Below are 24,941 nucleotides of genomic sequence, written 5' to 3'. Positions count from 1 at the left end.
TGATGTGGGCAGGCAGAGGTATGTTCAAATACAACAGATAGTGCCAGGTCAGTTCCGCATGCTAGCTGTCACATCTGTCAATGAGCACCAAACTTACCGCCACCTCAAGAAGAAGCAGCTGTGCTATTGGCAGCTGCTGGAATTAGCTTGGAAAGGGAAAGGGGGTTAGACTTGATATACCACTTTTCTGTGGTTAAAATCAAAGCAGTTTACATATTAAATACATGTACTTATTTTGAACTTCGGGCAGTAGAGGGTTAAGTGACTTGTCCAGAGTCACAAGCATCAGCAGTGAGGAATTAAACCCAGGTCTCCTGGTTCTCAGACACACACAACCACGCACCCTCCTCATTCCCCTCCCATCCTCTTGTCAGCATCCCACCCTGACCCTGAATTCAGAAACAAGTTAGAAGTTCACCCCCCCTCCAATTTATACCTTGCCCCACCCAATCAAGCACCCTGACTTCCCCTTACAAAATTGGGTCCCCCTAGCACAAGCTTTCTGATCATCCAGTTCAACCCTGCCCTCTATCAAAAAAGCTCCACTCCTGCCAAGGAAACCATGCCTCCTAACATTGAAACTCCACCTTTCCTTTCATATCCTCCCCCATTCTGTGTTTTGCATGTGACTGAGGTGTGGTATTCTATTTGCATATAGTTTCTGTAGCAGTCCCACTTATTCTGTTTTACCAGAAGTAGGTATATTGATGTTCTAGGGTCCTGTGTAATATTTAAGAACATAAGAATAGCCATACTAGGTCAGACCAATGGTCCATCTAGCCCAGTATCCTGCTTCTAACAGAGGCCAATTCAGGTCACAAGTACCTGACAGAATCACAAATAGTAACAAGATTCATGCTACTGATCTCATGGACAAGCAGTGGTTTCCCCTATGTATATCTCAATAGCAGACTATGGACTTTTTCTCCAGGAATTTGTCCAAACCTTTTTTTAAAACTCAGATACACTATCCACTTATACCACATCCTCTGGCAATGATTTATAGAGCTTAATTATTCATTCAGTGAAAAAAATTTCCTCAAGCTCATTTTAAAAGTAGTACCATGTAACTTCCTTGAGTATCCCCTAGTCTTTGAACTTTCTGAAGGAGTTAAAAAAATGATTTACATTACCCATTCTTCACCTCTCAGGACTTTGTAGACCTCTATCATATCCCTCCTCAGCTGTCTCTTTTTCAAGCTGAAAAGTTCTAACCCTTTAAGCCTTTCCTCATTCGAGAGGAGTTCCATCCCTTTAAACATTTTGGTCGTCTTTCTTTGAACCTTTTTTTAATTCTGCTATATCTATTTAAAGATATGGCAACCAGAATTGCACACAATACTCAAGGTGTGGTTGCACTATGGAGCAATTCAGAGGCATTATAGTAATATTTGTCTTATTTTCTATCTTTTTTTCTAATAATTCCTAGCGTTCTGTTTGATTTTTTGGCCGCTGCCACATACTGGGCAGAAGATTTCAGCGTATTGTTCACGATGACACCTAGATCTTTTCTTGAGTGCCGACTCCTAGGGTTGGATTATTCTTCCCAAAGTGCATCATTGGCAGTTTAACCCTATCCTCTGTTTTCTAACCATTAACCAATTCCTAATCCACAACAGAACATTGCTTCCTGTCCCATGGGTTTTTCATTTTCTCAAGAGTGTCTAATGAGAAACTTTGTCAAACACATTCTGAAAATCTAGATATACTGCATCCACTGGCTCTCCTTTATCCACATGTTTATTCATACATTCAAAGAAATGAAGCAAATTGATGAAGCAAGACTTCCCTTGGGTGCATCCATTTTTTCTCTGTCTTATTAAACCATGTTTCTCTCTGTGTTTAGTGATTTTATTCCTTATAATAGTTTCTACTATTTTCCCTATCACTGACATCAGGCTTACTGGTCTTAATTTCTCAGATCACCCATGGATCCCATTTAAAATATAAGCGTTATATTGGCCACCCTCCAATCTTCAGGTACTACGGACAATTTTAATGACAGGTTACAGATCACAAATAGCAGACCTGCAATTTCATATTTGAGTTCTTTCAGTACCCTGGGACAGGGGCGTAGCCACGGGTGGGCAGGCCCACCCACTTTGGGCTCAGGCCCACCCAGCAACGATGCAGAGAGATGTAAAAAGAATTGATCCTCCACGGACACACTGCAGGCCTTCTTTCCCCTCCCTCCCCTTCGGGCAGCGCCTCAATCTAACGCTACAGCTGAGCAGAGCTGCATGGCACCGGGTCCGTCTCCGTCCTGCCGCTACTTCTGCCCTCCAGCTCCGTTGTCATCTTTTTTTGTGCTTCTGCTGGTTATCTGCAGCGGTTCCGGATTTGCGATTCTGCGCGCTACCAAGGCTGTCTGTATGCTGCCTGCAACTGCTTCCTCTGTGCTGGCCCCGCCTCTTCAGAAGGCGGGGCCAGCGTAGAGGAAGCAGTTGCAGCAGGCAGCATACAGATAGCCTTGGCAGCGGATCCGGAACCGCTGCAGATAAGCAGCAGAAGAACGAACAAAGATAAGAACAGAACCGGAGGGCAGAAGTAGCGGCAGGACGGAGACGGACCCGGTGCCGTGCAGCTCTGCTCAGCTGTAGTGTTAGATTGAGGCACTGCCTGAAGGGGAGGGAGGGGAAAGAAGGCCTGTAGCCAGCGTGGCAGACTGTGGCTGGGGAAAGGGAGGGAAAAAATCTGTGTGTGTGGTGGGTGGGGGGTCGAGGAGAGACAGGAGCACTGTTGGGAAGAGGGAGTGACTGTGAGACAGAGTAGGTGGGGGGAGGGATGGAGAGATGCTGCAAGGGAAAGAGAGGGAAAATTGTTGGATATGGATGGGATGGGGAGAGGGAGAGAAAGGGCATGGGAGAAGAAAACATGTTGGACATGGAAGTGGAAGGGAGAGGAGAAAGAGGGAAGATGGATCCAGGGAGAGAAGATAGAAAATGGATGGTAGGGAAGAGAAAGGGGAAAATGCTGGACAATGGGGGAGGGGAGAGAGATGGGACAGGAAGATGCTGGTGGTGGGAGGTAAAAGAGATAGGGAAATATCAGGCTACGAGGGTGAAGAGGGTAGAAAGATGGAACAGATGCTGGGCTGGAAGGGTGGAGGGAGGGAGACACTGGGAATGGTAGAAAGCATGGGGGAGAGGCCCAGGGAGTGGAGATGGCAAGGAAAAAATGAGAGAATAGTGCTCACATGGGGTAGAAATATGGTAATGGTGTATAGATCGAAGATGGAAGGGAATGGAAAGCTGCGGAGAGAGATGGGGAATGGGAGAGCTAGTGGGTGAAAGGAGATGGAAATGTGATAGATATCTGAAAAGTAAAAAGAAGGAAAAAGATTTAGAAAGAGGATGAAATTTTGAGTGTACAGAGGCAGAAAAGAAAAAAAAAAAAAAAGGAAAGCTAAAATGGAAGGATCAATATTTCAGAGGTAGGTGTAGTGAAGAAATGAAACGACAGGAGAAAAAAGACAAATGGACAACCGCTTGAAGAATTAGCAGAAGACAGGCAGAAATTGGAACCAACATGATGGAAAACTAAAAATGTCCAGACAACAAAGGTAGGAAAATCATTTTACTTTGAATATTTTAAATGGAATATGTTAACTTTGGGAAATGTGCATAGCGGATGTCTTTTTGTTGTGTGGAAATGCGCTTTTGTTTTGTTTTGATTTTTTTTTCTCCAGTGTTGCAGTACATGCTGAGGTTCCCAGTTCAATTTTGTCTATATATTTTTATTTCTAATTTGTGAGGGTCTGTCAGTGTGACTTTAACTGCAGATGAGGAGATTGGAGAGGAGAGGGAATTGGGGGAGGGGCTTTATTTTCTGCCCTGGTCACCAGCATGGCTAACGGCAGCCCTGACCCTTGCTGTAGCTAGTGGGGATTCCCAAGCCCTACTAGCTGGGGTCTCTTCTGAAGCTGGCCAGAGATACCTTCTACTGAGCTTGGCAGATGGGAGCAGCATCCTGGAGCCACTGACAACTAAGAATGTATGGGGTGCTGGCATCAGTGGCTCGAGGAGTTACTGCTGCCTACTGGGCTTGGTGGAGAGGAGTTCTGGCCATCTTTACTAGAGGCCTTCAGCTGACAGAGATTGGGGATCCTCATCTGCTAAAGGATTTATATTTTGAATTGGGAAGTGCTGAGGAAGAGAGAAAATTTTGTGCCCACCCACTTTGTGCTCAGGCCCACCCAAAATTGGCTGTCTGGCTACGCCAATGCCCTGGGATATATTATACCATCCAGTCCAGGTGATTTACCTCTCTTTGATTGTCAATTTGGCTCAGTACATCTTCCAGGTTTATCGGGATTTATTTCAGTTCCTCTGCATCATCACCCTTGAAAACCATCTCTTACATCTTCTTCAGTAAAGTCCAAGGCAAAGAATTAATTCAGCCTTTGCTATGGCCCTACCCTCTCTGAGTGCCCCTTTTACTCCTTGATGATCTAACAGTCTCATAGATTCCCTCATAGGCTTTCTACTGTAGTGGTGCCTGTTCTTAGGTAGGGTTCATGTTGTCTGCATCATAGGAATTAGAACTACTGTTGTATGGTATGGTTGCTACTTGTAACTCAGGAAATTATAGACCAGTGAGCTGGTCGTTGATGCTGGCCAAAATTGTGGAGACTATTATAAAAACCACAATTACTAGCATGGATTAATGGGACAAAGCCAACATGGATTTAGCCACAAATTTATTAACAAAAATTCATCAGACCAATCCCCCATTTCTGCATTTCCAATGCTTCTCTTCACACCCTCCACCTCAAGTCCAAAAAGTCCTTCATGGAATCATTCATAGCTGTATTTTCATTTTCCATTTATTACTATTCATATCCCACAACAATCCAAATGTTATTCATCTCTATGTGGCTTACAGCAAATCACAGAAACATAACAAACAGATACAAGATAAAGCTAATTGGAGAAGAGTAAGGATACCTTTTAACATAGGTATATTATTCATCATCTAGTCAGTAGCGATCCAGCTGACATGCAGTGCCATAGAACGCTGTGGCAAACTCCATTGTCCCCTGTGAGACCCACAATGGCAATGGACCTCACCATCCTCTCACAGCAGTGATGTCCATGAGCTTCAAGGCCCTATTTTTCCCTTCACAACCTATTTTACCATCCATTTCAGACATCATTTCAGGATCAAGACTATATTTTACCTCCCTCCCATGTTGCTACCACCAAACCCTCCCCAACCCCACAAATAACCTCATTTTCACCCCTTCCCCAAAAAAATACAAAAAGGAGGAGAGAAAGACAGGAATGCACTGCACACACTCTTGCCTCTCACCTCTCTCACCATGTACCCGACTAAATGACAGTCTGCCAAAGCACTTTCACCTCACCACTCATCTCCCTGTTCTAAAAGTCAATTCCCAAGGTCCAACCCAATCAAACCCTAACCTCCTTAGCCTCTTCTTCCCCTACCCCCATCACCTCCATTCCCAACACTTCACTTGTCTGAGAGCTCTGCCATGTTAAATTGTCCAAAGTTAAAAAATTAGGACCCAATGTTCAACTCATGAGGCTGCTGCTAGAGGTCACAGCAGCCGCTAAAGGCAGGAGTGAGTGGGCTTTGCTCCTTCCCCCACCACCCCACTGCACCACCACGGATACCTGCCAAGTCTCCCACATTCAGTGGGAGTGCCCGCCAAAGCAGGAAAGTCTCCTGCTGAATTCTGCCATTTCTGTTGAGCAGCGGCAGGAACAAAGGAGTCACTGCTTCTCTCTACAGCCAGCATAAAAACAAAAACAAGCAAGGGGCCGCAGGATGTAGAGAGAGAGAGGGAGACACTGGAAGGATGAGGAGAGAAAGAAAGGAGATGCTGGATGGAAAAGGGGAGAGGATAGAATTAGTGAAAGACTGGAGAATAAGAAGAAGGGGCATGGGGAGAACAAAAGTGAGGAAAAGATGAAAAGCCATAGGTAGATGAAGTAAAAAGAGAGAAATTAAAGAATGGATAGTAAGAATGAATTAAATCTGGACAGAGAGCGAGGCAGAAAAATAAATTGAAGAAAACAAAGAAAATGGAGAGAAAATGACAAATGGACAGGAAACCCTGGCAAGAGAGTTAAGAGAAGACAAAGGAATGCAGAATCAAGAGACTGGGACCAACACAATTAGAAAAAGTAAATGGCCAGACAACAAAGGTACAGAAAATAATTTTATTTTATATTTATGATAAAGCAATGTGGTAGCTGTGTTAAGGAAGGTTAATAAATGCAAATAAAACACAAAATAGAAAATAAGTTGATATCTTCACTGATTTTTAAAACACTTTTGATTAGCCTTCAGAGACCAGCACTTCCTTTCTCAGGTCAGGAGAGGATAGCATAACAGTATTATACTGTCCTGACCTGACCTGAGGCAGAAGGTTTTTGCCTCTGAAAGCTAATTGAAAAGGATATTAGGCTATTAAATAAAATATTTTCCGAAATGGCTGTGGGATTGAGGTGTGTCAGGGGCGGAGCCATGTAGAGTAGGTGGAGCCAATACAGAGTGGGGCGGGGCTGGGCATGTACTAAAATCTCCCTCTCAAAAATTGGGACCCCTTGTCAGCTCTGAATATGCAGGAAGGCCCAGGGGGGCCTATCCTGCATTTTAGAAGGATGGGGAAAAGGGTTGCATGATTGAGGGAGTGGGTTGGGATCAGGGGCTTCCTTGTCTAGGAGGGCAGGCAGGTAGATTAGAGGGCTCCATGTTGGGGGAGGGGGTTGAAGGGCCTTCTAAGGGTTTTGCAGTTATATGGGCCTCAGCTGAACATCAGTCAGGACCACATAAGCTCCACTGCTCTTTCCCAGTGAACTTAGGATCTGATATTCAGTGCCAGTGCCTACACATGGCCGCCACTGGCTGAATATTTACCCCATCGAATTTTATATTGAAGGGTCCTTTTATTAAGGTGCACTGAAAATGGGCTGCGGTAGTGTAGGCGCGTGATGTGGACAAGCACAGATACATTTTTACCTGTAAGAAAGGCCTTTTTAAAAATTTTGCCAAAAATGGACGAGCAGCAAAATAAAAATTGGTGCACGTCCATTTTGGGTCTGAGACCTTACCGCCAGCCATTGACTTAGCGGTAAGGTCTCTTGGTTTACCATGCGGTTATCGCCTACACGCATCAAGTTGGAGTTACCGCCCAATTTGTTTCAATCACAGTGGACGCACATCAAAAATGAACTTACCTCATGGGCCACATGGTAGCCGGGTTGTAACTCCAAATTGACGCATGTTGGGCGCATGGAGGCACCTACGCAGCTTAGTAAGAGGGCCCCTTTCTACTGTTAATTGGTCTATTATGAATGAAAAAACAACCAACAAAAGAAAAACATCAACACGAATAGAACCCAAACAAAAGTTTAAAACTGAGCACTGAATGCTTGCTTGGTATTTTTGACCTTTAACCTTTACATTGATGTATTTTTTTTTTTTGTTACATTTGTACCCCGTGCTTTCCCACTCATGGCAGGCTCAATGCGGCTTACATATACAGATACTTATTTGTATGTTCAAGGATGTTCAATAGTTCCATATAAAATAAATATCTGATGGATTATTCAGAAAACATCTCTCCTGTTCTGTTGACCAAACCAAATCACTTTGTTAAAATAAATCTAATATAATGTTCAGCTGTTTTAAATTACTGTTTAGAAAGTCAGTTAAAAGGATAGAGGTACAACAATGATGACTCATAAAACAGAATGAGGTAAAGACAGTAGCATGTTCAGGGATCAACAATCCAGCTGTTGATCTGTCAGTATGGTGCATCTGCAAAAAATAATTTGCAGAATATGTAATTGATGAATGGAAAGGAGAGGGAAGTAGAGGGAATGCTGAAGGAATCATTTGAAATAAATCAGTATAACAAACATTATAATATTTCTTCTTGTCATTATAGGCAAATCACCTGAGAACATCTTCTGATTTCTTTCTCAACCTCGGGCAAATCATCGTTTCTGAGCAATAAAACATACATTTTCTTTTTTTAAAAAGCCTTCAGGTTTTCTTGAAATTTAGCTATATTTCTTCAATAGTACCTTTGGCTTAAGACTTTCCTAAAATTACATTATAAAAAAATACAAATATTCGTCTTTAATGCAAGTAGAGTTACTGCTATGTGTGGCTGCATTAGTGTACATTAGGTTTGCCAAATGGATCCAGATTCACCCGGCAGAGTTGATCCAGTCCTGGGTTTACCCACTGCATCTTGCTTTTCTTGAAATTAAAACTACACGTCTTTGCAAGATGCAGTGGGTAAACCCAGGACTGGATCAATTTTGTCAGGTAAATCTGGAAGATGTAATGGAGCAACCTTAGAGTTGTCAACCTTAGAGTGCACTAATATCATTGATGCATGTTATTTTATCACATGTTCCATTTTATGCAGTGGAACCTAGTTTCTAACAATGGGGCCCTTTTACTAAAGCTTGGCACACACTGCCATGTTAGCATAGACTAAGTGCCATGTGACTCATAGGTATAGAATAGGATGCACAGCATTTAGGTCCCTATGATCAGTTTCCCCGCGCTGTTCCAAACAGTGCTGTAAAATTAGCGCTGGAACATCACAGGGAAACAATGTCTTGATGATCAAAACTAATAGCATTCAAATTTATGCTCACTATTAGTTTGATCAATGGGATACTTCTGCAGGAGGATTGTGCCTGAGCATGTACTCAAGGTACAATCCTCCTGCAGAAGTTGTTTGACAGGTTGGGGCTGTCAAAAAAGCCCAGACGTGTCAAACATACCAATGCGGATTGGAGATGCAGTGGACCTGACCCAACCCCCCAACCCCCAACAGAAGAAAGGGCTGGAGGTCTGGTTGTCCTCCAGCCCCCACCTGGTGGTCTAGCAGCCGTCTCAGTGGTGGAGCAGCCCCAAATCTCCTGTTCCTTAAGATTATATAGGAGGGAGTAGAACTTCTTTCTTCTTCCAGCACTGCATTCATAATGGTGGTGCCCTGCCCAGTGCATCCTGGAATGTTCTGGGCGGGGCTTCCCTACCATATAAGTGAGTTTCTCCCTTATATGATATGGAGGCCCCACCCAACACATCCTAGGATGCACTGGGCAGGGCAGGGCGCTGCCATTTTGGAGGCAGCGCTGGAAGGAGGAGGGATTGCTACTCCCTCCTCCGTCATGTAAGGTACAGAGAGGTTCAAGGCTGCTAGACCACCAGGGGGGTTTGCTAGAACACCAGGTGGAGGCTGGAGGTCCATCTGACCTCCAGCCCTCTCTTCTGTCGGGGGGGGGGGGGGGGTAGGGAAACTAGAGGCCCACCGGATCTCCAGCCCCCTGTGCTCTTGTGTCGGTGTCCGTAAGCTTGGCAGGCCTTTGCCATGGGGGGAGGTGGACCCCCAGGACTGATGATGGCAGCCTGGGCTGCCTGGTATGGATTAGGGGGGGAGGAAGAGAGCCTTAACCCTAATGCCAGCTTTTAGCTGGTGTAGGGTTAAGACACTATTCCACTTGTACGATCAGAGTGCAGTGCTCTGATCATACAGGTGGAATACTGCACTGCTCATTTAAATGTAATTTAAATGAGCTTTACTCTATTCCTTGGTGTGCTCGTGCCAGACCCCTCCAATCATCCCACACAGGCAAATGCAGGCGCTAATCTGGTACTAATGGCCTCTAGCGCCCATTTGCTTTTGATCATCCAGGACTTAGCTCTTGCTACTGTCCATTAGCATATGCTAAACTTTATTAAAAGGGGAATGGGATTTGATATACCACCTTTCTATGATTTTTACAACTACATTCAAAGCAGTTTACATAGTATATACAAGTAAGGTGCTGCAGTGGGAATTGAACCCAGTTCCCTAGAATCAAACTCCACTGCACTAACCACTAGGCTACTCCCCCACATTAGCAAGTATAAACAGGCTGTTTCTGGTGACTGGCAGCCAGTTTATTTTTGGCTACTAAGAACATAGCTGGCCAAGTCGATATTTCAGCTCTAACCGGCTAAATTCATAGTGGCCAAAGATAGATCTGCTATTGACGCAGCCAGATTTGGTTGCCATATGTAGCCGGTGATGTGCTGATGATCAGTGGATAGCCAGTTATAGAACGCGATATAACTGGCTATTCACTAAGCGCTAACCAGGGATATTCAGTGGGATACAAGCTGCTATCTCCCTATGAATATTGGCAGATAGCTGGTTAAGTGCCAGGTGACATTTCTAGCCGGTTAAATGGTTTTGAATATCAGCCAGACTGGGAATATTGGCTGCTCTATAGGTAGATTATTGGATAAGTTATCCTAGTATATCATTAAACAGTGATCTGTGGTATGTTAGTAATTACCCACAAAGGAAGACACTTGCCAGTCTGAAAGAAATAAGTATTCCAGAATTTTGTGTCAAAACCAAATGACAACAGAGAGAAGATAATGTTCCCCATAGGATACCAAGGGGATAGTTATTAATGTGGGCTACCATTAACATATGTTATTTTACCATTAACTCATGCTGTTTTAGCACAAGCCGTATTTTAAACAGCGAGGCCTCGTTACTAATAACTAGGGATAATAGTAAAATAACACGTCTTAACAGTAGCCCACATTGATAACTTCCCCTCTAAAAGAAATGCTGAACTACAGCAGCACACAAGTCCAAGAAACACTAATAAAATAATTTAACCTAACATAATTTTCACAACAGGTCTAGCTGGCTCAAGGGGAGGATGGGCTTGTGGCGGCGGCGGGGGGGGGGGGGGGGGGGGTTATGGTTTTGATTTCCACTGAAAATGGATAAACAGTTTCAGCTGAACCCCAAACCCACATTTCAGGTTGGTTTTGGCCTCTAATCAACAAAGCCTACCTAAAAAGGACTCCTGCCAGGTCAACCCCAGACTGAAGGATGCCCATAAGGGGTGCTAACATGTATATTGTTTGATTCTTCGGTGCCTATCTGAATAGCAGAATACTGTTTTAGATGTTGAAGTTGCTTACAAAATTTTCCAAAGAGAAAAAGAAGTTTAGAATGGGAGAGAAATGGTGCATTTGTTCTTAAACAGATTCTGGTGCTAGGAAAAAAAACACTTTTCAAAAACAAAGTAATGCAATGTCAACATGAAAAGTGGCACTGACCTTTTAAAAGTACCATTTTTCTTGGAAGTTTTCAAGAATAATGGTTTAATTGAACAAGAATATTGTTTTCCAAGCTTTGACAAACTTTGACGTGGCCATGCCTTGCACTCTATAAGACACTCACTTCTAGTTGATCCTTTTACGTCATAAACTATAGAAATGTGACTGGCTCTGTCACTCTTTCAGAATGATTCCAACTGGCACTTGGGATATTGACATCCTGATGATCATCCATTCCATGAGGCACTGACATCATACTGGCTCCCAGACAAAGTAATCCATCACTCTGTCAGACACTTAACATGCCCTTGCAATTTCCATGGTGCTGAATTTCTGTGGACTCTGTAAGCCCCTGAGACACATAACATAGTGAGCTTTATTCATTGATAATTTTCCATAAGAATGGAGTGGTAAAAGCATCCAATTTATGTACAAGTATCTTTATTACATTTTTCAGAATAATTAACAAAAAGACAAGTAATTTTGAATAAGATCCACCATTTATAATACAATCCAAATGATGATACTTATTGCTTGTGACAATGGCTTTCCACTGGTCCTATAAATAAAAAAAGGGTAGCAAACTAATGTTATAATCACTGAGGGCCCTATTTACTAAGCTGTATTGTAGGCATGCAAGCATTTTTAGCACATGCTAAACATTAGCGCTTGCTAACACCAGAGACACCCATATATTCCTATGGGTGTCTATAGCATTAGCACTCACTAAAAATGCTAGCACACCTTAGTAAACAAGGTCCTAAATTTAAAAAAAAAACTTTGATAAAATAAATGCACAAGAAGCAGATTGTGTGAGGCTAACACCAATATAGTAAACAAACGTGGCCTCAGAGCTCATGGAGTATATATTAGACTGGTTATTCAACAGCCCACTTTAATTCACATTTGAGTCCCCAAATAATATCATCAGCCTTATCATCAGATACCCTAAAAAAAAGAAAATTAAAAAACTCCAACTAAGGAGAAACAATTGCTCCCTAAAAATCCTGGGTAAAAAATAGCTAAATTCATGCAAACTGCATCATACAAAAAACCCACTCCCACACTTGTTCCAAGCAAAAACCCAATAAAATGGTGGCAGATACACAAACCCAAAAATTGTCCCACAAAAATAGTTACTTAACTTGTACAATGGAGGAACTCCATCTGCTGGTTTTACATCTTCATCTTCAAACGGCAAGGGATCCACTACTTCTGGTTGCACAGCATGACTACCAGTGGTTACAGAATCTCAACAAGTGCCACTTGTTTCATATCTACTGACACTGCTTCAGGAGGCTGAACAATCAACTGAACCAACCAAAGATGGCAATTGACTTTTTCAAACAAACTTTTCCTGTCATCCAATTGCAAACAGGCGAACTTTTAAAGGGACCACTGCAATGGCATAATCCATTGGTTCCCAAACCTGGTCCTGGAGGCACCCAGCCAGTCAGGTTTTAGTATATCCACAATGAATATTCATGAGACACATTTCTATGTAGCGGAGGCAGTGCATGCAAACATCTCTCATGAATATTCATTGTGGATATCCCGAAAATCTAACTGGCTGGGGTGCCTCCAGGACCAGGTTTGGGAACCACTGGCATAATCTCATTTTGATAATAAAACAGAAAGACAGATCAGGAAGAGTACAAGTGCTACAACTTAATAGAAAGCCTGCCATTCCACTGCAATATGTAAACCAGTTGGTTCTACTATTTTCTGCTGGTATATCCAGCGTTGTTCATGTTGCCAAATCACTTTCTTAATATTCCCCCCCCCCCCACCACGTCCCCGATCAGAAATTTGTTCAATGACCCAACTTTGTAACTCATGAAAATCATGGTTAAATTTCATACAATGCTGATCCAACAGGGTTTCCATTTTCTTAGTGGACACACAATGATGTTCAATTAACTGAGCTTTCAATGCCTAAGAAGTTTGGCCCACATAATAAAATCCACAAGGGCGACTAATGATATAGATAACCCCTTTTGAATCACATGTGGTGGTACATTTAATGAATATCTGAATATTATTGTTCTTATCAAAAAAAGACAAGCACTTCTGAGTCATAGGGCAAATAGAACATTTGCAGCATCTTTTGTGACTCCCTGAATCCACATTTCAAACAGTCCACACATCGCATTTACAAAGTTTCTTCGCAAGATTAGTATTCTGGCATAAGCAATCATGTAGTTAGAACCAGGAAAACAAGGATGAGTCTATATGATTCACCAATGGCACTTAATGCATATTGCAACTGTAGGAGAAAAAGTAGTGTATTTTTTTAGGAGAAAAAGTAGTGTACTTTAAGACACAGGAGATACGTTTTGCTTCACACTTTTCCAAACATGATTTAAGAAGCAAGTCTCTATTATTGAATAATGTTTGTTTAAAAGTTTTTTTTTAATCACCTGTTTAGGATAATCCTCTTGTTCCAATCTAACCTTAAGCTTCTCAGCAGACTTCTTAAACTGAGAAGTAGTATCACAAATATGTCTGAATTGGAGGAATTGGGAAAAGGGTCAGCTATTTTTTAAATGTTGAAGATGCATACCATTATATTGGAGCAGAGTATTTCACTCAGTAGAACTGGTGTAAACATCTGTATGAAAAATCCCTTCTTGAAACCTAACATGCATATCTAGAAATGTAATATCATCCCTGTGATATTGGAAATCAAATTTAATTGTGGGATGACAAGCATTTAATACATGAACAAATTCCACCAATTCCTCTTCTCTACCCATCCAGATCATAAAAATGTCATCTGTGTAGCATAGCCAACATTTGGCTGAACTAAACTTGCTGTTTGGGTAGACTTGCTGTTCCTCAAAAAAGTCAAAAAAATTGTTAGCAATGGAGGGGGAGAAGGACACACCCATTGCTATGCCACACAACTGCAAATAGATCTTCGCATAAAAAATAAAATTATTGTTCAAGAGGGCTAAGGGCTCATTTTCAAAAGAGAAAAATGTCTAAAAAGTGGCATAAATCTGCATTTGGACATTTTTCTTACAAAAACATCCAAATTGGTATTTTCAAAAACTATTTTAGATGTTTTTCTATGCTATTTATCTGCAGTGCATCCAAATTTCAAGGGTGGGATTTGGGCATGCCTAAAACAAAACTATTCAGAACTAAAACTTAGACCTGTTTTTTAGGATGAAAAAGGCACAAAAAGGTGCCCTAAATGAACACTGGAGGGAATCAAGGATGACCTCCCTTACTCTCCAAGTGGCCACTGACCCCCTCCCACTGGCCAAAAATGTGATTAAAAACATTACTTACCAGCTTCTATGCCAGCCTCAGATGTTATATTCAGGTCCACTACAGCAGCATGCAGGTCTCTGAAGTAGTCTAGTGCTGGGTGCAATGCACTGTAGACAGGTGTACCCAGGCCCTTACCTCCCCCTACCTATTACATTTGTGATGGAAACTGTGAGCCCTCCAAAACTCACCAGAAATCCAGTGTACCCACATATAGGTGCCCTCTTCACCCATAAGGGCTATTGTAGTAGTATACAGTTGGGGGTAGTGGGTTTTGGGGGGCTCAGCAGACAAGATAAGGGAGCAATGGTGAGATGTGTACCTGGGAGCATTTATTTGAAGTCCACTGCAGTGCCCCCTAGGGTGCCCCATTGCTCTCCTGGGATGTCTGGGGGACCAGTATACTAAAACTGCTGCCCCCTCCTACATCCCAATGACTTGATTTTCTATGTTTTTCACTTGGACATTTTTGTTTTTTCAAAAATGGTAAGAAAAAAAACATACAAAGCTCAAAACCTTGTTCAAAATAGTATTTTCAGAAAAAAAGATATTTTCCTTTTGCAAAAATGACCTTTCCTATTCAGATTTTGAACGTTTTGTGAAAACTGTCCAAAGTCTGACTTAGACATCATATTGAAAATGCCCCTCCACAGCTACTGATTTAATCAAAAAGTTGGTGGGTACTGACTGAGATCTGGGATGCTTCTCTAAAATCTGTTCTACCCCTTCATTTAGTGGAATAGATGTGTACAGAGAAAGTACATCAAGCGTCACCAGATCATCTTCAGCTAATTGGAGGTTAGTCAAATAGTTCAAAACATGGGTAGTATCTTTCACATATGAAGTCCCCAAAACAGCTAAAGGTTGCAGAAAACCATAAACATATTTACAGACCCACTCCAATAGAGACTTACAAGATGAGACAATTGGGCATCCTGGGGGATGATGTGGATCTTTATGTATTTTTGGAAGAATGTAGAATCTGAGGGTTTTTAAAGTTCAAAGTTTTTGATTCACTCATAGTGAGAAACCTTTGTTCACATGTGGGATCTATATCTAGACATTTGTACACAGAAGAGTCAGACAATTGATGATAAATTTCATGAGTTACAATGTTGGGTCATTGAATGGATCCTTCACCTTTTGAAGATGAAGTTGTAAAATTGGTGGATGGAGTTCCTCCATTGTGCAAGTTAAGTGACTATTTTTGTGGAACACTTTTTGGGTTTGTGTACCTACCACCAGTTTTTTTTGAGGGGGGGGGGGGTTGTTTGGAACAAGTGTAGGAGTAGGTTTTTTGAATGATGCAGTTTGTATGAATTTGGCTATTTTTGACCCAGGCTTCTTTGGGAGCAATTTTTTCTCAGTAGTTGCAGTTTTTTATTGCTCTTTTGTTTATTCAGAGTATCTGATGATAAGGCTGATAATATTATTTGGGGACTCAAGTGTGAATTAAAGTGGGCTGTTGTATATTTAGTCCAATATATACGCCATGATAATTTTGTAAAAATTAATTATTTGTTAAATTGTCACCGTAGTTTTCATCACATGATTTAACTATAACTCTCTAGAATGAAGGTTCACTCTCTGCTGAAATTTTCAATGAAAAAGTGAAACTCACTGAGTGCAAAATACTGCATAATGGAACTTTTTCACAAAAATATAGGGTAACCCATAGCAGGGGCGTAGCCAGACAACAGATTTTGGGTGGGCCTTGGAAAGAAGTGGGTGGGCATCAAATGTTCTCACCCCACCCCCCACCACCACCAAAATAATATCTCAGCTGGCAGGAAAATGCTTCTTTCTACCTTGGCAGTCTGCAGCAGGCATGCGCTGAAAACTGAGCATGTGCAGGTGCCAGTATTGTGGAGAGCAGAATTTTGTTACTATCAGTGGAAAATCTTCAGCTGGCAAGCTTGGGATCTCCACCAGCTACCGCTAAACATGTGATACTGTTGGGTGGGCCTGAGCTCTAAGTGGGTGGGCCCTGGCCCACCCAGGCCCACCTGTGGCTACACCACTGACCCATAGCCAAGACACTCGGGTCAATATTTAAACACTGCAACAAAAATTTATTTAAAATACTGACTGCAGCTTTTAAATAATCCACATGGCAGTGCTGAATATGCTCACTGCCAGTGACTATACATATAGCATCAACATCTACACATATAGTAGTGTTTCTGGAATCAGTTAAATTGCTGAGCTACATGGATAGTACTTAAACGTTTTGCTACAATCAGTACAGCTGGGTAGAATGGCCTTGTTCGTCTCTTGATGTACCCCAGCACTAACGGAAGAATTGTATAAATTAGGTGCTGACATTTATGCTTGTGTTAAATGCATCAATGCTTAGAATACTAGCATACTATATGCCAGCATGCCACCTAAGTGCTATTCTGCAAATACCCACTTAACTTATATAGTACGTATTTGCAAGAAGCTGTATGCAGGGGCAAAGCCTGAGTGGGGCTTGGGTGGAGCTCACACTTACACAAATAGGGCTAGATTCCATATATAGTGCCAAAAAAGCTGGCACTGAAAAAAGCGCTATTCGATAAGCCACACTTAAAGTTAGGCACGGTTTATAGAATAGTGCTTATGTCCGAGAATCACACCTAACTTTAGGCATGGCCTTTTGAACCAACTGAAACGTGGTGTAAATGTAGGTGCCTCCATTAGGCACATATCCCTGTTATTAGCAATGCACATTAATTTTAGGAAAGCTCCTGTTATGCTCGTGTCCCTACCATTTGCAGGCCCCCTTTTTCAGATCACATGTAAATTTTAGGCATGGATCCCACACCTAAATTTATGCATATAAATACCAATTAAATCTAATTAGTGTTTAAAAGCCAATTATTGACACCAATTGGCTTGTTATTCAATTAAATTATGCATGCAAATTGGGCTCACACTCAAATTTGAGCTTGCAATTTTTGACAACTTTTGTAGAATTTAGGGAATAACTTACAGAAGATACTCAGGGTTTCTACTGCGTTTAGGCAATAACTTATGAGCTCCTTAGCTGGTGTAACTACTCATGTGTAAATGTTAAGCAAGTTTATATCTGGTTATGCTAGTATTCTATACAGGAAAATAGGTGCCTACTTTATAACAGGGGTTCCTCCAGATGCTTAATTCTAAGTGCCCTGTTATAGAATTGCTCTCTATGAGGGAAATTCTGTATAGGACGCTACAAGGTAGCTTCAAGTAAGTAAGCACTAAGGGGTCCTTTTACCAAGCTGTGGGAAAAAGTGCCCTCTGCTAGGGGTGGGGGCTGTTTTTCCTTCATGCCAGGGCCCTTTTTAGCATAGCTGGTAAAAAAAGCCCTCAGACACACATGGCCATGCGGTAAGAGAACTCTGTAAAAGGGCCTCTAAGCTAGTATTCTGGTATGCCGAATTTGTAAGCCAAAGCTGTTATGAAATACTAGTGTAAGTCGGCAATGCATGCCTAAAGTAAGGTGCAACCACTTATGCCTGCTCTATGACAGACATACATGTTCACAATTGAGGGGGTCTTTTACAAAGGTGCGCTAGTGTTTTTAGCATGCACTAAACACTAAAGATGCCCATAGGAATATATGCAATCCCTATATCATTACCCAACTCCCAGTATATCCTTATCACCTTATTCATACAATCTTAAAGGGATATCTTGATATAGGATCTATCAGATAACCATGTCACCACAATTTAGACTATAATATGAGCCAGGCATTTTTTATGGTGGGCATGTACTCCTCATTGATCCGTAATTTTAATATTCTTAAACTTTCATTCATTCATGAAAGTTTAAGAATATTAAAATTATGGATCAATGAGGAGTACATGCCCACCATAAAAAATGCCTGGCTCATATTATAGCTTGAATGGTGGTGACATGGTTATCTGATAGATCCTATATCTAGATATCCCTTTAAGATTGTATGAATAAGGTGATAAAGATATACTGGGAGTTGGGTAATAATATAGGGATTGCATATGAGGAACCCCCTCCACTAAATATAATTGATACCGTATAAATTGCATAGGAATATATGGGCATCTCTAACATGTAGCACATGCTTATTTTTAGTGCACACTAAAAACACTAGCACGCCTTTGTAAAAGGACGCCTGAATGCAGGAGTTGCACGCATAAGTGAAAGTGTTCTATAAAGAATGTGCCAAAATAATCAGAATGTTCTTGACCCATGTGTACACTCCGTTCCAGATGCACACTATAGAAATTGTGCGTACAATTTATAGAATTGGCTCATAACTCACATGCAAAATGTCGCCAATTATGTGCCAACTAAGAGCCAATTAACTACTTAAGTTACATGCATAATCAAAATACAGTGTTCTTTAACTATGTGCGCCATTTAAAGAATGAGGGGGTGTATGGCTGATGCCACGGTGGTTAAGTAAAATTTTCAGTGCTACTTTCTATGCAGTATTATCAATAGAAATCAAACAAAATAAAACATGGAAAAGAAAATAAGATGATACCTTTTTTATTGGACATAACTTAATACATTTCTTGATTAGCTTTCGAAGGTTGCCCTTCTTCGTCAGATCGGAAATAAGCAAATGTGGTAGCTGATAGTATATATAAGTGAGACATCCAAGCATCTCATTGAAGTCTAGCAGGGTGGGGGTGGGTAGGAGGTATACATGGGGACATCAAAGCATTTTATTGATAGTCTAACAGGATGGGTGTGGGTAGGTGAGAGGAGGGTGATAAACAGAGAAATACAACTTTATGGTTTATAATGGGCTAGACAACCCAGATCCTTGTTAAGTCCTGTCTCTTGGGTGTCAAAATATTCAATCATTCTGACTTCAACGGTCTTACGTTCCTGTATTGTTTTAAAGTTACATTTCAGGATTCTTACTGTGAAATCACTGGTGCAGTGTTCTGGTCTTGTAAAGTGCTGGCCCACAGGGGTGGGAACCTGACTGGCACCAGTTTTCTTCATGTTATGTCTATGTAAATTAAATCTTGTCTTAAGCATCTGGCCTGTTTTTCCATTATAGCATCCTTCATTACATTTTTTACACTGAATGATATATACCACATTGGAAGATGAGCATGTGAAAGATTCCTTTATGTGAATATTTTTCCTTTGTGAATGACAGTATTAGAAATTCGCAGATAAGGGACTTATCTGTATAGCAGTGGCTAAATTTTAAGACATGCTAATGAGCTGAATGCCTGCTAATATATCTATGTCCTACCTTAGCTAAGATAATATTTAATCACCTCTCTGACCTCATGTGCAACTTTCTTTAAATTAGTCACCTTATTTTCTAACTCCTCTTACTCTCTTACCTATTCATATGTTCCATCTTTGCTTATACCATAGGCTGTCTATTAAAATGTTTTATTACGCATTTTGATTACATTTTAAGTAGTATACTACATCATACTTTGTATTGTTATTTGAATATTTTTATTGCTGTAATTGTTAATTGCTTATGTTTGATTTATTCTTACCGTACACTGCCTTGAGTGAATTCCTTCAAAAAGGCGGTAAATAAATCCTACTAAATAAATAAATATATAAATATACCTGGACTATTCAGTGCTTCTTCTCAGCAACCCTGAGTCCCCTTCACTCTATCCACTCACACAACCAATACTGGCATATCCCCCAGATTCAGACTATCAGAGCTTTTTATAGTTCGCTTCAGACTTACAGAGAACTCCAACTCTCTGTGGCAAACACTTTGGCCCATCTTACATTATATCACTCCATTATCTTCACAGGTTGGGAGCAGGGGCTCCATAAATTTCACACTCTATATAGGATTATTTTAGAGCCCTATGGGGAAAACAAGAGTAAAAAAAATAGAAATATATGAGGAATTGCAGAAATTTTTTAGTGACCTTTATAAAAATGCAAACCTTCCTTGAAATGAGTCGGATCCAGCATGGAGTAAGAGAAAAAAGAAAGTATTGCAGGGACAAGCTTAATTCTTTCAGAATATTTATGTATTAGAACACATCTTTTTAAACTATCTTCTTCAACTTTGAACATCTTTTTCAACTAACAAGTCTGTACTTTCAGAGGGAATGCTTTCAATTTCAGGAAAGAAGCCAGCCATGACCGCTGCTATTCTAAGGAACATTAAGTGCTAGTCCATAGAGATGCTTAGATAAACTGTTGATTCTCTGAATACTGGGAGGTTTGACCCAGAAAGCTTAACTTATTAATACATTATTCACTCCTGTGCTGCACCGATAATTTTCTCAAGTCTCTGGTGGAAATCATCTGTAATATCCTGGTTCTTTGTATGTCAGTGCATGGAAATGACAAGTTCCTTTGCTTGTGGTTTTCCAGTTGTTGAAATACATGCTGACAGAATGATTGTATTTATGATAAAGGGCATGAGGAGGAAAAGAGACATGTTAGCTATCACTTTCATAGATATTGTTATGCAACACCTTATTTATTTAATATATTTATAGCCCGTCTATTCAACCATCTAAGTGGAGTACAATATAACACTCATAAAATAACACATAAAACATCACAAAAAAACCCATGCAAACATCCAATGCCCCTCCCCAAATCCTACATCTATACAAAATAGTAAAAGCATGTTACAGAAAGATTTCAGATCCTGAACTTATCATTTGCAGTAAGATATGGAACAGTCATTCTTTTCTTATTATTATTATCTTATGTCTTTTCATCAATAGGTTATGGTCAGTTACAATCAGCTACAATAGATATATTCCCTGTCTCCAGAGGGCTTACAATCTAAGGGCTTCATATACTAACCTATATTAATATTCTAATGAACATTAATACATGTTATTTTGAATTAAGCACACAGTTTTTAAATAGCTCCCACTGAGGTCTTATGCACTCAGTTATATTAACTCAGGTTAGTAAGGGGTCCTTTCACCAAGCTACGAGAAAAAGGGCCCTGTGGTAGTGGTGAGGGCCATTTTTCCAGTGCTCAAGGGCCCTTTTTACCGCAGCAGGTAAAAAGCCCCCAAAACAAAATGGCTATGTAGTAAGAAAACATTTAGTGTGTGGCTATGCGGAAGGGAGCCCTTACTGCCACCCACTGAGGCCGGGTTACTGTCATGCTAATCATTTCTGTGTTTTGTTTCCCCCAGAAATGGCACACGCGTCACCCAGAACTACCGTCTGCGGCCGCGTTGAACCAGCAGTAGTCTTTCCTCCATCTATACTTCTTCCCTTGGCACTGTGATCTCATCTCATGGTTTTCAGTACCACCTTTATGCTGATGATACCCAGATCCACCTCTCCACACCAGAAATTTCAGCAGGAATCCAGGCCAAAGTATCAGTCTGCCTTTCTGACATTGCTGCCTGGATGTCTCACCGCCATCTGAAACTAAACATGACCAAGACTGAGCTTCTTATTTTTCCCCCTAAACCAACCTCTCCTCTTCCCCCATTCTCTGTCTCTGTGGATAACACTCTCATCCTCTCTGTCTCATCAGCTTGTAACCCTGGGGTCATCTTCGACTCCTCTCTCTCCTTCTCTGCACATATTCAACAGACTGCTCACCAAAATTCGTCCTTTCCTTTCTGAGCACACTACCAGAACCCTCATCCACACTCTTATAACCTCTCAATTAGATGATTGCAACTTGCATCTCACAGGTCTCCCACTAAGCCATCTCTCTCCCCTTTAATCTGTTCAAAATTCTGTTGCACAACTTATATTCCGCCAGTGTTGCTATGCTCATATTAGCCCTCTGCTCAAGTCACTTCATTGGCTCCCTATTCATTTCCGCATACAGTTCTAACTCCTCTTATTGACTTACAAGTGCATTCACTCTGCGGCTCCTCAGTACCTCTCCATTCTTATCTATCCCTACACTCCTCCCCGGGAACTCCATTCACTGGGTAAATCTCTCTAATCTGCACCATTCTCCTCCACTGCTAACTCCAGACTCCGTTCCTTTTATCTTGCTGCACCATATTCCTGGAATAGACTTCCTGAGCTGGTACGTCAAGCTCCATCTCTGGCCGTCTTCAAATCTAAGATAAAAGCCCACCTTTTTGATGCTGCTTTTAACTCCTAATCAATGACAAAAAATGCCATCTCAACCAGACAATTGACCCCCAAAAAATGAAAGGTAGTGGTGGTTGGAGATTCACTTCTCAGGGGTACCGAAGCGCCCATCTGCTGGCCAAATATGTTGTCCAGAGAGGTGTGCTGTCTGCCTGGTGCCTAGATTCACGATATTGCGGAAAGATTGCCTAGACTCATCAAGCCTACGGACCACGCTCCAATGCTACTCATCCATGTTGGCACAAATGATACAGCTAAATATCCTACTGAACATATCATACAAGACTTCGTGGCTTTGGGTCAGAGGGTGAAGCATCTAGGTGCGCAGGCGGTGTTCTTATGGATCCTCCCTGTTGAAGGTAAAGGTCGAATGAGAGAAACTCGTATCTTCAAGATAAATGCATGGCTGCGTGGTTGGTGCTGACGAGAATGATTTTTTTTCTTAGACCATGGGATGATTTTCCAAGAGGTACTGAGCGGTGATGGTGCCCATCTGTCAAGGAAGGGAAGGAGTGTCTTCAGCAACAGGCTGGCCAAAATATTAAAGAGGGCTTTAAACTAAAATTGATGGGGATGGGTATAAAATGCCACAAAGCCTTAATAAACCCCAAGGAAGGTAGGACATCTAATGCCTCTATAGAAGAGAATAAAAAGAGTAAAATCTGGAGAGCCTTGTATACCAATACTTCTAGTATGGGAAACAAACTTTTAGATCTTGAGGCTACATTGATGGAAGCGGACTTGGATTTGGTGGCGGTCATGGAGACTTGGTTCATGAAGAACCATGACTGGGATGTTGCTATACCTGGCTATAATCTATTCAGGAAAGACAGAGTAGGAAAAAAGGGTGGAGGTGTGGCATTATATGCTAAGAATGATATCCAAGTGACAGAGCTGTAGGACATGTGGGGTATTGAAGAAGCGCTATGGATTAAACTGGAAAGAGGGAAATGAAAATGTATCAATATCGGAGTGATATACAGACCACCCTCACAGTCGGAGGAAATGGACAGGGACTTAATTGAAGACATCCGCAAGATAGCTAGGAAAGGAGAAGTACTACTGATAGGTGACTTCAATATGCCGGATGTTGATTGGGGTGTCCCGGATGCGGGGTCATCTAGAAGCAAAGAGATCTTAGATTCCCTACAGGAAGAATTGTTCCAGCAGTGGGTAACAGAACTGACATGGGATGGAACTATTCTGGACCTGGTGCTTACGAATGGAGACTACATTTCTGACGTCAAGGTGGCAGACCATTTGGCATCTAGTGATCATCGTACGGTATGGTTCAATATTAAAACAGAAGACTACTACTACTTATCATTTCTATAGCACTACTAGACGTACGCAGCGCTGTACACTTGAACATGAAGAGACAGTCCCTGCTCGACAGAGCTTACAATCTAATTAGGACAGACAAACAGGACAAACAAGAGATAAGGGAATGTTAAAGTGAGGATGATAAAATAAAGGTTCTGAACAAGTGAACAAGAGTTAGGAGAAGAGAAGGCTCATTCGAGATTGAAGGTCCTGGATTTCAAAGGAACTCACTTTGCCGAGATGGGGGAATTTCTCAAGGAACAGTTAGCGGGATGGGAACAGCTGAAGGATGTAGAACAGCAATGGACAAGACTAAAAGGAGCTATATTAAAGGCAACTAACCTTTATGTTAGAAAATTACATAAAAGTAAGAGGAAAAGAAGGCCTCTCTGGTACTCAAATGTAGTAGCTGAAAAGATAAGGGTAAGGAGGCTAGCCTTTGCACATTATAAGACGACTCAGAAAGATGAAGACAGGAGAGAATATCTAAATAAGCGAAGAGGAGCTGGAAAAGCTATCAGGAAAGCGAAGCGGCAAATGGAGGAAAAGATAGCTAATACGGTAAAATTGGGTGATAAGACCTTGTTCAGATATGTAAGTGACAAGAGGAAGTGCCATAATAGCATTGTGAGGCTCAAAGCTGAGGGAGAGAAATATGTGGAAGATGATAAGGATAAAGCTGAACTGCTTAACAATTATTTTAGTTCTGTGTTCACGAATGAAAGACCAGGGGTAGGGCTACAGAAAACAAAGGCTAAAGGGGATGGATGTATGGTAGACCAAGACCCATTTATGGAGGACAGTGTTCGTGAAGAGCTTGCCAAACTAAAAGTAGACAGAGCGATGGGGCCAGATGGGATACACCCAAGGGTGCTTAAGGAACTCGGAGAAGTTCTGTCAGCTCTGCTGACGGAACTCTTCAATGCTTCCTTAGAAACTGGAGTGGTCCCGGTGGACTGGAGAAGGGTGGATGTGTTTCCTTTGCACAAGAGTGGAAGTAAAGAGGAGGTTGGGAATTACAGACCTGTCAGTCTGACCTCGGTGGTGAGTAAGCTAATGGAAACGCTTGTAAAGAGGAGGATTGTGAGATTTCTTGAACTAAATGGAATGCGGGATCCGAGGCAGCATGGCTTCACTACTGGCAGGTCATGTCAGACGAATCTGACTGTCTTCTTCAACTG

Source organism: Microcaecilia unicolor, chromosome 1, assembly GCF_901765095.1.
Source record: "Microcaecilia unicolor chromosome 1, aMicUni1.1, whole genome shotgun sequence".
NCBI lineage: Eukaryota > Metazoa > Chordata > Amphibia > Gymnophiona > Siphonopidae > Microcaecilia > Microcaecilia unicolor.
The sequence above is the reverse complement of the archived record's forward strand: the minus strand, read 5'-3'. Positions refer to the sequence as shown.